Raw genomic sequence first — 12,286 nt, forward strand, 5'->3', positions numbered from 1 at the left:
GGCTGCCACTAGGAATTTCAGGGCCCCATACTGGCAAAATTTTCAGGGCCCCCTTAAGACTCTGCCCAGGCTCCACCCCAGCCCCGCCGCCACCCCTCAAACTGTCCACAGCCCCACCGCTGTCTCTTGGCAAAACTCCACTTCTCACAAATCACACATTAAGAATTCCCATCACCAGATCAAACACATAGTTTTGTTTGTTTTGGCCAAAAGGTTTTTTTTAATCTAAGACGACAACAAGGTAGACTCTTTTGGCCGGGCCCTACTCTACTCTAACCTATTAGACATTTGTTAAAATATGCAATACAATTTAGGTGTATTTTTATTTATTTTTCAATTTTTCAAATGACCAATAATACCACATACAAGGGACAAATACCACAACACCATGACCAGACACCATATTATCACCACATAGTGACCTATAATACTATCTACAAGGAACAAATACCGCCACACCATGTGCAGACACATATTACCACCACAGTGACTGAACAATATCACATACAAGGGACAAATACCACCGCAGCATGTCCAGACCACATATTATCATCACATGGTGACCAACTACATACAAGGAACAAATACCAACACAACATGAACAGACCACATATTACCACCACACTGTGACCGAATAATAGCACATACAAGGAACAAATACCGCTACACCATGGCCGGACAACATATTACCACCACATTGTGACTGAATAGTACAATACTGATCATTAATTTAAAAAAAATACTATCACCATAAGTGCCATTATACACAGGAGATCTGTACTTAGTATGCAGTGTGTGTACAGGTAATACAGTGGTCACCGATGCCATTATACACATGAGCTCTTTATATAGTGTCAGTGTACAGGTAATACAGGGATCACCAGTGACTTTATACACAGGAGCTCTGTATATAGGGTACAGTGTACATGTAATACAGCGATCACTAGTGACATTATGCACAGGAGCTCTGTATATAGTGTATAGTGTACAGCTAATATAGTGATCACCAGTGACATTATACACAGGAGCTCTGTATACAGTATACAGTGTATGGTGTCAGTGTACAGGTAACATACTCACCAGTGACGTATCTAGCTAAAGTCCTTCATCTTTGCGTTTCTTTTTAATCCAGCGCAGACCGCTATCACTTCTTTCTGCCAGGACTCGTCTCTGCATAAAATAACACAGTTGTTTAGAGCACCGCTTCCAGAGCACATTCCCCATTTTTTCCCTTTCTTCTACACTACACATCTGACTACAGACGTTCACCCGCCATTAATGTATAATTGGTTATTATGCAACCCACCATTCCAAATATAAATTATAATCCGCCACTGTGCCCCCACTATCTGTATATAGCCACTTTCCCCATGTAATATATAAATTAATTAACACCTATATTCTTTCTCCCAATTTATTACCAGTCACTTTATCCTCAACGACCCCCACTATTTACCTCCCGCTCTAACCCTTACCCCAATTCATTATAGTTACATGCCCCTTCTGCCTCAATTCATTGCCATGTCTTCTCTCTCTCCCACCCTCTATTCATTATGAATTGCTCTTCCCCACCCTCAAAATTCATTATTTGCTCTCCCTACCTTCAATACACCATTGGCTCTCCCCACCCCCACCTTCAATTCAATTGCTGTCCACGTTCCTCACCCTCACTTCATGTGCAGTCCCCATCACCCCCACTTCATCATTTAGTCCCCTATCATCATTTAGTCCCCTATCCCCCCCGTCACTTCATCTGCAGTCCCCCTTACTTCATCATTTGAAGCCCCCTATCATTTCATCATGTGCAGAACCCCCTCAAACACATTTCATCATCTGCAGTCTCTATCACTCCCACATCATTTCCTGTCCCCATCACCCCCACATCATCATTTGCAGTCCCCATCACCCCCACATCATCATTTGCAGTCCCCATCACCCCCACATCATCATTTGCAGTCCCAATCACCCCCACATCATTTGCAGTCCACATCACCCCCACATCATCATTTGCAGTCCCCCCACATCATTTACAGTCCCCATCACCCCCACATCATCATTTGCAGTCCCCCCACATCATTTGCAGTGACCCCACATCATTTGCAGTCCACATCACCCCCACATCATTTGCAGTCCCCATCACCCCCACATCATTTGCAGTCCCCATCACCCCACATCATTTGCAGTCCCCATCACCCCCACATCATTTGCAGTCCCCCCACATCATTTGCAGTGACCCCACATCATTTGCAGTCCCCATCACCCCCACATCATTTGCAGTCCCCATCACCCCCACATCATTTGCAGTCCCCATCACCCCCACATCATTTGCAGTCCCCCCACATCATTTGCAGTCCCCATCACCCCCACATCATTTGCAGTCCCCATCACCCCCACATCATTTGCAGTCCCCATCACCCCCACATCATTTGCAGTCCCCATCACCCCCTCATCATTTGCAGTCCCCATCACCCCCACATCATTTGCAGTCCCCATCACCCCCACATCATCATTTGCAGTCCCCATCACCCCCACATAATTTGCAGTGACCCCACATCATTTGCAGTCCCCATCACCCCCACATCATCATTTACAGTCCCCATCACCCCCACATCATCATTTTCAGTCCCCATCACCCCCACATCATCATTTGCAGTCCCCTATCCCCCTTCACTTCATCTGCAGTCCCCCCCCACTTCATCATCTGCAGACCCCATCACCCCCACATCATTTGCAGTCCCCCCACATCATTTGCAGTGACCCCACATCATTTGCAGTCCCCATCACCCCCACATCATTTGCAGTCCCCATCACCCCCACATCATTTGCAGTCCCCATCACCCCCACATCATCATTTGCAGTCCTCCCACATCATTTGCAGTGACCCCACATCATTTGCAGTCCCCATCACCCCCACATCATTTGCAGTCCCCATCACCCCCTCATCATTTGCAGTCCCCATCACCCCCACATCATTTGCAGTCCCCATCACCCCCACATCATCATTTGCAGTCCCCATCACCCCCACATAATTTGCAGTGACCCCACATCATTTACAGTCCCCATCACCCCCACATCATCATTTTCAGTCCCCATCACCCCCACATCATCATTTGCAGTCCCCTATCCCCCCTTTACTTCATCTGCAGTCCCCCCCCACTTCATCATCTGCAGACCCTATCATTTCATGTGCAGTACTCCCTAAAACACACTCCATCATCTGCAGTCTCACTCCCCCCCCCCCCACCTCACCTATTTAAAAAATAAAAATGTTTTTAATACTTACCTCAGTCGTTCCCGGGGCGTTTAGTGTTTCCAGCAGTGAAGCAGCAGCTAGAATGTTTGGGCTGCTGAGAGAACCTGACAGGAGCCCATACATTCTAGCACATTCACTACTGAGATGGCTAGAATGGATGGGCTGTAGTCAGGATCTGCAGGGAGCCCATACATTCTAGCTACAGCCGAGCAGGAGCTGCGCAGCCGACTAGGTAAGACGGCCGTGCACAGCTCCAAAACGGCTCCCGGGCCCCAACGCCGACCCACACGCCGCAGTGCACAGTATTTTAGTGCATGATGGGGCCCGATCAGTAGAAGAAGCACAACAGTGGGGCTCCAGATCTGCGGGCCCCTCTGTGTACTGCTGCTGACCGGGCCCCATACAGCAGTAATGGCTGTCATGCTCTGATGGCGGCCCTGGGTCCCCAGGTGGTGAAGATAGAGAGTGATATTTGCCCACCTTATAATTTAGCCCTACTCAGACTACATGTTCATGATTTGAGATAATTTGTTACAGCAGTACCCTACTCTCACATCAAGGGGTGGTATTTTGATATGAATAGTCTATCCTTGCATTTTCCCATCCCCAGTGTGGAGAGGAGCAATACATCCTTTCTTCTCTCTTTTAATAGAGCATGATTCTGTTCTTGATTGTTCATTCAAATCATAAATGTAAAAATATAGATATTACAACTATGCCATGTTGATAAAAATATAGAAACTGTTAATGATATCTGAAACTCAGCATGTCAGCAGGTACATTTAATCTAATAGTTTTTTCTCTTTTGTAATCTGAAATGTGTTGCATAATCATCTCATAGTTTATTTCAGTCTTTGTTTTCCGCAACACTGCAAGAGAAAGGAATAAGCAGCCAATTTGACGGATGTTGACTATCCTTAGAAAATTGCTCTTTAACTTAATTCTTTCCAATTTTAAACTAAGCAAAGTAATGAAAAATGTACAAGCGCAGACTTTATGCTTTTTAAATTTTGCCTTAGGTAGCATGAAATCTTTCCTGACCTAATTTTGTGTGTGTGTTTTTTTTGGCCTGCATTTGAGTTTTTGATGCTAAGCTAACAATTTATGAATTAACAAGTAATGTTAAAGTGAGTTCTCACATAGCTAGCTTATTTTTGTACATAGCAACCATAAACCTTACAGCATTTCAGTTGAGGCAAGGACAGGCAAAATTTGTAATTAACCAATTGCAATTTAAATAGCTCAACACAACTTATACAGTGTGTCTGTAAAGTCATGGTGCACTTTTCGCCAGTCACTGTAAAGCAACAAAAAACGATAGAAATGTGAAATCTGCTCCAAATAAAAGAAAAACTCTCCCAGTTTCTTACCTATTCAGTGCAGTTCAATGTGGGCTCCATTTGTTGCCCTACACACATCCAAACAATAGTGAAGTTCTTGCCACTCACAGGTAAGGACGTCTGGTGTAACAGAGTGAATAACGTCTGTGGTTCTCTGTTTTAAGTGATTAATGTCGTTGATACATTCAACGTACACATGTTGCTTCACATAACCCCAAAAGTAAAAGTCTAAGGGCATCAGATCTGGGGATCTTGGTGGCCATGGCTTTACAGAACCCTTGCCTATCCACCGCCAGGGGAATGTTCTATCCAGAAACTCACGAACAATGGTGGCGTAGTGTGGAGGCGCACAGTCCTGTTGAAAGATGACACCTTCTGGAAATTGTGGCACTGCATACAATTCCAACATATCAAAATACGTGCTTGCCATCACAGACCGCTCCGCGAAAAAAATGGGCCTATCACCTTATCATGCATCAGGCCACACCACACATTCACTTTAGGGGTGTTACGTTCGTACTCAAGGTAGGTATGAGGATGTTCAGCAGCCCATATACGGATGTTGTGGCGATGAACAGGACCACAGATATGGAAGGTTGCCTCATCGCTAAACACAATCTTCTGCAAAATCTTGCATCATTGTCGATCTCATGAAGCATATCTGTAGCAAACACGCATTGTTTGGGTCTATCCGCCGGTTTGATAGGGTGCAGCAGCTCCAATTTTCACCCCGTAAAGCAGAGACGTTTCTTTAACACCTTATGAACTGTAGTCTTGCTTAGGTGTAATTATCAAGCACACGCACGCACAGATTTTTTATGCCTCCTCAGGTAGCTATCCCATATAGCCTCTACACCGTGTTCCAAATTATTATGCAAATTGGATTTAAGTGTCATAAATATTTAATTGTTTTGTTTTTCAAATAAACTCTTGGATGGTATTGTGTCTCAGGCCTCAAAGGATCACTGAAATCAATCTTACACACATGTGATAATTAGTTTTCCAGGTGATTCTAATTAAAGGAAAACTACTTATAAGTGATGTTCCACATTATTAAGCAGGCCACAGTTTTCAAGTAACATGGGAAAGAAAAAGGATCTCTCTGCTGCCAAAAAGCATCAAATAGTGCAATGCCTTGGTCAAGGGATGAAAACATTAAATATTTCCTAAAAAGTTAAGCGTGATCATCGTACTGTTAAGAGATTTGTGTCTGAATCTGAGCACAGACATGTTCGTACTGATAAAGGCATAATGAGGAAGGTTTCTGCCAGGCAAGTTCATCGGATTAAGAGAGCAGCTGCTAAAAAGCCATTACAAACCAGCAAACAGATATTTGCAGCTGCTGGTGCCTCTGGAGTCCCTCGAACCTCAAGGTGTATGATCCTTCAAAGGCTTGCTGTGGTTCATAAACCTACTATTCAACCACACCTAAACAGTGTTCACAAGCAGAAATGATTGCAGTGGGCCCAGACATACAGTACATGAAGACTCATTTTCAAACGGTCTTGTTTACTGATGAGTGTTGAGCAACCCTGGATGGTCCAGATGGATGGAGTAGTGGATGGTTGCTGGATGGCCACCATGTCCCAAACAAGGCTGCGACATCAGCAAGGAGGTGGAGGAGTCATGTTTTGGGCCGGAATCATGGGGAAACAGCTGGTAGGGCCCTTTAAGGTTCCTGAAGGTGTAGAAATGACCTCTGCAAAGTATATAGAGTTTCTGACTGACAACTTTCTTCCATGGTATAAAAAGCAGAAGCGTGCCTTCAGGAGCAAAATCATCTTCATGCATGACAATGCACCATCTCATGCTGCAAAGAATACCTCTGAGTCATTGGCTGCTATGGGCATAAAAGGAGATTAACTCATGGTGTGGCCACCATCTTCTCCTTACCTCAGCCCTATAGAGAACCTTTGGAGTATCATCAAGCAAAGATCTATGAGGGTGGGAGGCAGTTCACATCAAAACAGCAGATCTGGGAGGCTATTCTGACTTCGTGCAAAGAAATACAAGCAGAAACTCTCCAAAAATTGACAAGTTCAATACATGCAAGAATTGTGAAGGTGATATAAAAGAAGGGTTCCTATAATAACATGTAACTTGGCCTGTTAAGTTGTTTTGGAGTTAAGTAGCTTTTTTGTTCAGTGAATGTGACCTCCTAATGCTGCAAATTCCCAAGACCCCGAACACGGACTTCTCCAGGAAGTTAGTGTGACTGCTTGAGTTTGGCACCCCGAACATTGGCTGTTTCCCACTCTAGCACGTGAAACAATGGCAACTCTGATCAGTGGTAAGTTATTTACTACCGGTCAGAGTGCTTGCCGTCCCACGCTGTCAGAAGACAGTGTCAGACAGCAGCTGTGACCGACGTCAAAAAGGTTACCACTGGTCACAGGTGTCGGCTGATGAGAGAGTACTACTCACATCAGAGTACACCTGCTGTTGCTGATAGCAGCACAAGCAGGCGAGGCGGCTGGGCTAGAATTTTTCTTTTTTTAAATGACATGGGATTTCTTCTATTCTTGGTAACCAGCACAGTCAAAACTGACAGCTGTGAGCTGCAGCCCTCAGCTTCCAGCCTTATCATGGCTAGTTATCAAGAATAGAGGGGTCCCATGCTGTGTTTTTAAATTATTTAAATAAATTGGCATTGGGCGCCCCCCATTTTTTGACAACCAGCTAAGGTAAGACACACCGCTGGGGCTGGTATTCTGAAACTGGGAAGGGGTCATGGATATTTGCCCTCCCCAGCCTAAAAATAGAAGTCTGCAGCCACCCCAGAAAAGGTGTATCTAATAGATGAACCAATTCTGGCACTTTGCCCTACTATTCCCATTTTCCCTGGTGTCGTAGCAAGGACCATTAGCCAATGCGTTTCGAAAACTCCAGTTTCCTTCCTCAGAGATGGTCCTCCTTCTGGTAGAGCATCCTTAAATACCTTGCATGAAGGTCAGATGGTATTATTCAATAAAAAACAAAAAGTTCAACTTCGGCTTTGAGTCCTCTAGGAATCAATGCGTCCAACATAAAGATCCATTTACTCTATGCACATGACATAGACTTAATATAGTTGCCTTTCCTCCAGTGTGGGTATAACATTTCCAGACCAATAACCACCATATTTTGTATCAACCCTCCATGATTTTCCACAAAATGTGTAAATAAGGGGTGGTCTGTTTATTTTTTCTTTATATTTCTGATATGCTCAGTTATTCTAACATTAAGTGGACATTTTGTGCATGCCACATAGAATTTGTCACATGGACATTTGATGGTGTATATGACCCCCACAGGAACCAAAGTACTGATTATACTAAAGCACTATTTACTCCCAGATAACTTATAGGTGACATGTTCTCTGACTGGAGTTTTCCTGATCCCTTATGTTTCATTTGGTTCTTCCACCATGATAACTTTTCAACTACACCTATTGCCTCTGGAGATCTACAGATTTCTCTCTTCTTTGGTCTTCTGCAGCACATTCCGTAATAGTGCCTCTAAAAATAATAGTGCCATTATAATGTCTCTGAATAAAAATATTTCCCCTACACTGTGCTCATGAATAAATAATTGCACTCATTGTGCAGCTTGCACAAAATATGACTCCCACACTATCCCAGTTACAGTACATAGCCTTCACAATGTCCTCTTCTTTAAAATATTGCCTCCACAGCATCATCCCTTATGAAGTACAATCACCCCACTATTCGCCTTCATGAACTATAATATCCATACTGTCCTCTCTTATGAACCATGGTCTCCACACCATCCTCCTTAAGAGCTATGCCTGTCATACTGTTCCTCCTTATAAACTGTAACCACCACACTGTTCACCCTTATGAGCTTTAACTGCCACACTGTTTGCCCTCAGTGGATATAACCAACACCTGTATTCCCTTATTGGCTATAACTGTCTCCTTTATTAACTGCAATCTCCACACTGTGGAGTTTGTATACAAATTGCTTTATTATGTGACATACCGTATATATTGCACATCTCTTCTGCAGAGCAAAGAATGACATCATCATTTCAATTGTAATTCCTACAACAAAAATATTCATCTTGTTCACTGTTTGCACTCTACCACACTGAGATGCATTACATCTGTATTAACAGGAGTTGATGCCCTCTTTTATTAAGTTAGTGAGTGACAGATCCATCCATCAGCCTCACATATAAAGATGCATCATTATGCCTATGGGGATTTCACAGTCTAAATGTAAAATCCTGAAAATGCTGCACTATTTGTGCAGTGTCTATATAAATAAATAACCAAGATTATTGTATATGCATTCATGGGAGTTCAATATTTAATTGCAAAAGTGTATTCAAATTAGATATATCCTTTTGAAATTGAAATTCACCAAATTCAGAACATGCTCCCAAAGAGCAGGTAGTTTAATTGTTTTTAAATGATCTAACAGTGGGAGGTTTCCTATTGGTGTATTCTGCCTGTTTTAAAGTGCTTGAAGGGACTCTGTCAGCACAGAATGAATGTTCAAACCAAGTACAGGTGCTTGGTGCTTCACGGCGGGGCCAGTCATTTATATACGCCTAATTGTTTTCCCATCTATCTCCGCCCTTCTCTGGCTCTATGAAGTCAGAGCTGCCAATCAAAGAAGAGAGGGGTTGAATATTGAGGGAAAACAAGCAGGTGGGAAGGTATATTTAAATGACTGGCCCTCAGGTCATTGAGGTTCTGAGGTGCAGCGTTACAAGCCTCTACACGGAGACTCATCTGATCCCAGAGGTTTTCTTTTGGATTCAGGTCCAGAGAAAGTGCAGACACCTCCATTTATGGTACCCCTATCTCCAGCAGCCATTCACTAATGATATATCCTTGAAGAGCTGGAGTACTGTTGTTCATACAAAGGAACAATGACTAGATTAATGATGGTATTCAAGTAGTAGGGGCTTGTCACTGTACCATTCACAAAGTGTATGGCAGTTCTGTATTGACTGGACATCTGCCCACACTGTAACACCAACACCACCAAAGGTTGATCTAATGATAACAATGGTTGATGCATAGCACTCTCACACACAATATCATAATATTACCTAAAAATTCTGAATTTTATTGATTAAAAGAACCCACACATGGTTCTCACCACTAATTGATCAAATACAAACAAAAACCGTGCTCATGAAACTGCTTAAAAATTGGGGTATCCTAGGCGTTCCTGGTGTATCCACTGAACTTACACCTGCCTGTCTGTGGAGGTTGGCACCCTAAGGGGAAGCGTTGTGGCGCCCCCGCTCCACGATGGCTAGACCTAGGGACCCTGTTACACCCTGCCGCTACTAGGGAATCCCCCCCACAATCTAGGGGGTCCACTAGTGATAAACATAGATATTATCTATGCTAAAGGAACCCTAGCCCCCAACATTTTAAAAACAATACATGTAGAACACATGGCAAAATGATGGCAACATGGTGAAGTAGTCAATCCAAAAATAAATTTATATATAAAAACCGATGTCAATCAATTGATCACATCAACATCAGGTTACCTGCTACAATGGTTAGAACTCGCTAGCCACAAAAAGCATAATCTCATCTGAGATAACCATCACCAGGTTGCTTATGTCTCATTAAAAAATAAAGGGGTCGCTAAATTCATACACCCCTCGGCTGATTATATCAGTCCAGCCTATAATAAAAAGGTAACTTCGTGAGTATACAAAAATGAAAGTCAATACTCATCCTAATTTCACCGCCATCTGCCAAATAGATTTGTTAGCGCCTCAATGCGTTTTGCCCCATTGGGCTCATCAGGAGGCTTGATTACCCAGATAACATGTGTCCTGAAGTGGTGTAGTTACTGTCTAACAATGATCCGCCCTCCATTTTAGACTACCGCCATAGTATCGCTACAACGAGCCCTCCAATCATGATTAACCCGAAGCAATATCCTACCCGCCCCCAGAGTTGCAGAACGCATGCCCATTATGGAGCGCAGATAGCTTGTAACCAATCCATTACCATCAGATGGACTGCAGCGATATTGCCTCCAATCGTCTATCTCATGATTAAGTCATACTTCCGGGTAGAGATATGCCTGTTCGCGCCACTACATTGTTCATGCCCCAGTCACCCGGCATCATATTGTGGAACGTAAGCATCTCCACCGCTCCCATGGTTTCTCATCACGTGCCTGCAGCAGATTCATCGCCGCCTACGGTTATCGCGATGCTATAAAAGTATGCATAGCGCATGCTCAGGAAGTCGGATAAGCTATCCCTTTCAGCGTCTATAGGGCACAAAATCTTCCTGCATGCACACAACTGAGCGGCGCAGAATAAAATGTAAAGAAATGAAAAAAAACTAAATATATCTATTTCTTCGTATCAATATATATTCTTTTAATAGACTCTAATATAATATTTAAGTTATTATTACTACCCTTAGTTACGTATGATAGATCCCATTCATTATACATAGATTCACAAGAAGGGATATTTTGTCTACTGGGGCAAATAGTAATATGGAAATTAAAAATATATTGACTGAAGAAGCCTATGGTCCGTAATAAGGAGGAGAGATAAATGAAATTTCACGTAGTAATCCACGCAGTCCCTTACTAAAAAAAGGGGACTCAAACAAAAATTGGAATTGGTAACAGTTTTCTAAGAAATGAACAAGTCATCAGATATATACTCTAAGCATGGCTATAGGAAACAGGCAAATGACAACTGTTCATTTATCCCTTTTGGCTCAAGGGTCTCCATTCTGAATATCCATTCATTTTCTCTTCTCAATATAGCCCTGTCTATATCACCCCCTCTCGGGTTGATGTTCACTACCTCAATCACCGTGAACTTAATTTCAGCCACATTTCCTCTGTGGAAGTTCTGCATATGTTTCGCCAATGGGGTATCCCTGTTGTTTCTAATATCCCCCATGTGTTCCCCCACCCTCCTCCTAAACTCACTTTTAGTTTTACCTATATAGTCTCTCGGGCAGGAACACTTCGCCATATACACTACTCCTGTTGTCTTACAGTTAGAGAAGGTCCATTAATAAAAAAATAAAATTTCTAGCTGAACTGCAGAATGATTTACCAGGTGTTAGGGTTGGCGGAACGCACCAAATATATTTATTAGATGGGATTGGTGCGTTCGCAACCCGGGATCCACCGTGCAGGAAAGAACCTGCTGCTAAGTAATTGGCCGCACAATATGGCGGTATGAACCAGCTCTGTTAGCTTCACAGAGCGGCCGAGAAAGCAAAGCTCTGTGCCCTGTTAGACTTTCACAGAGGCACAGGCTAACTACCCAAATGAGAGCAGTCAGTGGTCATGCATGCACACAAAACTTCTCGCCAGAGGTGCCAGCATTCTAGGGGCTTATTTCAGCCAGGTCCCTGAATACACACAAACACAATCTCCTCGCCGGAGGTGCCAGCATTCTAGGGGCTTATTTCAGCCGGGTCCTTGAACACATACAAACACATGACCACACTGGCGCAAAGCATATAACTTAGGAAGATACTAGCGCATGGCCGTGCGGCCATGCAAGCCTTAAATAGCTGCAGCACGTACAGGACCTTCCTAGAAGGACCAATGAGAGGCTGCTACAGAGCCTGCGCACCTACAGGACCTTTCTAGAAGGACCAATAGATTTGGCTGCAGTACCTGAGCATGTGACCCTTGATCTCCACTGAGAGATCTTACCCTGGGCATGCTCAGT

The 12,286-nt window shown here is 43.4% G+C and overlaps 1 protein-coding gene across 1 annotated transcript in view; it reads right to left on the reverse strand.

Annotated features, from left to right (window-relative positions):
- Positions 1 to 12,286, reverse strand: part of F13A1 (coagulation factor XIII A chain) — a 482,528-nt gene that overhangs the window by 32,155 nt on the left and 438,087 nt on the right. The window lies entirely within an intron of this gene.

The sequence above is a fragment of the Ranitomeya variabilis genome, chromosome 6 (genome assembly GCF_051348905.1).
Source record: "Ranitomeya variabilis isolate aRanVar5 chromosome 6, aRanVar5.hap1, whole genome shotgun sequence".
NCBI lineage: Eukaryota > Metazoa > Chordata > Amphibia > Anura > Dendrobatidae > Ranitomeya > Ranitomeya variabilis.